Genomic DNA, 2,105 nt, shown 5'->3' on the forward strand with positions numbered 1-2,105 from the left:
GGCCAGGCCCAGTGCGCCGCCCTCGGCCCTCGGCCCTCGGCCGGCCAGTTCCCAGCCTCAGGCTGAGGGGCAGGGGGGGCTGGGTGACGCCTCGTGGGGGGCCGCGCCCTTCACCGCAGGCAGCACCCCTGCCTCCCCCCCACCACGGCCAGAGCACCTGCCCACTGCCGATCCTGCTCCCGGAGCGGCCCCACGTGTGTCAAGACTCGGGCAGTCCAGCTCGGGGCGTTCGGGAGCGAGCGGGCAGCTGGGGGCCGGCCATCAGCGTGCCCAGGCGCCCGGCGGCGCGAGGAGAGCGGGCTGGTGTGTGGCCTGGAGCCGGCCTGCTCTCCGCGGGGGCCCTCGGGGGATGCCGACCCGTGAAGGGGGCAGGGGCCTTCTGCCCAGTCTGGAGGCTAAAGTGGCTCATAAAGCAGAGCCGCGCTTCCTCTGTGGCTGTGGTGGGCGCCCGCGGGGCCCGGCCCGGGCCACCCAGGGGCTTTCTGCAGCTTTGGCCCAACACCAGCAGCCCTGACCGGGCAGGGCGCGGGCACCCAGAAAGCGTTTGCTAGACCTGTGCCCCGCCGGCGGCCGCAGCAGGCAAGGCCGCGGCTACCGCGTGCAAAGGCTTTCTGAAAGCGTGGCGCCCAGGAGCTGTGGCTCACCACTTCGGTGCAAAATCAACTTTTCCACGTTTCTTGAAAGGTGGTTTCCCTCAAGAAAGAAACCGCTACCTGATCTATGCATTTCATCGATGCGCATGGAAGGTACTGTGGGGGCCCCACTGGGCCCCCAGCGCCCCGCTTCACCCCCACCGGACTGGGCACGGCCATCTCATGACCACCCTGCTGCGTTCACACGGTGAGAAGCCAAGTCGGTGGCAGCAATGACCAGCGTTTCCTTCATGCACCGCCCACCGCAGAGTGGGGCGGCGACACTGGCCTCCCTGCGGTCCAGGCCGGCGGGGACGCCAGCCTGGCGGGACACCGGCGGTGCGGCCCTGTCCGTGGTGCTGAAGGCCCTCCGGGGAGTGCGGCCGGGGTGAGTCCTGGGCGCCCAGGCGCAGGGCGCGGCAGGTGGGCGATCACCGGCCAGGGCCGGGCGCCCCCCGCCGCCGAGCCGCCCCTGACGGAGCTTGGCCTGCCACCTGCAGGTGGGCTCCGGGGAGCAGCAGATAAACCCTGGCGAGTCCTGTGTCCGGTGAACAAAATCTCCCCTCAGCGCCTACCTGCTGATTGGAACCCCACCTTGCCCCAGCCCCCGAGGCCCCAGCACACGCTGGGGCAGGGTTGGAGAGCCTGGGCCGCAGCCCGGCCGCGCCCCTCACAGCGCGGGGCACAGGGGCGCCCACCAGCCCCGAGCTGCTTTCCCTGCGGAGCCCGTGTGCGTGGAGGGGGCCCGGCCCCGCCCACCCTGGACTCGCCAGAATGCAGCTCTTGGGCTGCTTGACCAAGCCCCGGGCACTCCGCCCACGCCCCGCCCCGCGCTCGGACGCTCGCGCTGAGCCCACTCGCTGCGGCACCTGGCGTCTCCACGGCACCGCAGGCCAGAGCTGCCGCCCGCCTCGGGCTCTGCCCTGCTGGTCCTCCGGCCACAGCCGCCCCGCAGCTGTGGGGTCGCGGCTCCGGCCACGCAGCCCAGCCCTCAGCCCTGCCAGGAGCCCAGAGGGCCCAGGCTGCCTTCAGGGCTGGCGCCGGAGGGCGCGGGCCACTCCCCCCAGGCTGGGGGGCTTTCTCGGGCTCCCCGCCCCCACAGGGCCCTCCCGCCAGGCGCTCCCCACGAGGCCAGCCCCCGGCCCGCCCCCAAGAACCAGGCTCGGCAGACAATCCCATAGTGCCCTTTATTGCCCAGCGCCCCAGGAGGCGGGCACCCCCCAGGGTGCTGGGGGCAGGCGCCCTCGCTCCTCTGGGCCCAGGCCTAGCGGGGGAGGAAGGGCTGGGACCCGAGGTAAAGGGCGGGACCGGAAGGAGAGACAACGGGGGAGGCGGCCATCCAAAGAAAATTCTCAAAGGGAGAAGGACGCCTCTTCCCCGTCCCCCGGGGCCCCGACGGGCTTCTCCGCACGCCCGCAACGCCGAGGCGGGCAGGCGGGCCTCTCGCGAGGGGCTCCCTCCCGGCCTGGACAG

Source organism: Condylura cristata, unplaced genomic scaffold, assembly GCF_000260355.1.
Source record: "Condylura cristata isolate star-nosed mole 26May11 unplaced genomic scaffold, ConCri1.0 scaffold00066, whole genome shotgun sequence".
NCBI classification, from domain to species: domain Eukaryota; kingdom Metazoa; phylum Chordata; class Mammalia; order Eulipotyphla; family Talpidae; genus Condylura; species Condylura cristata.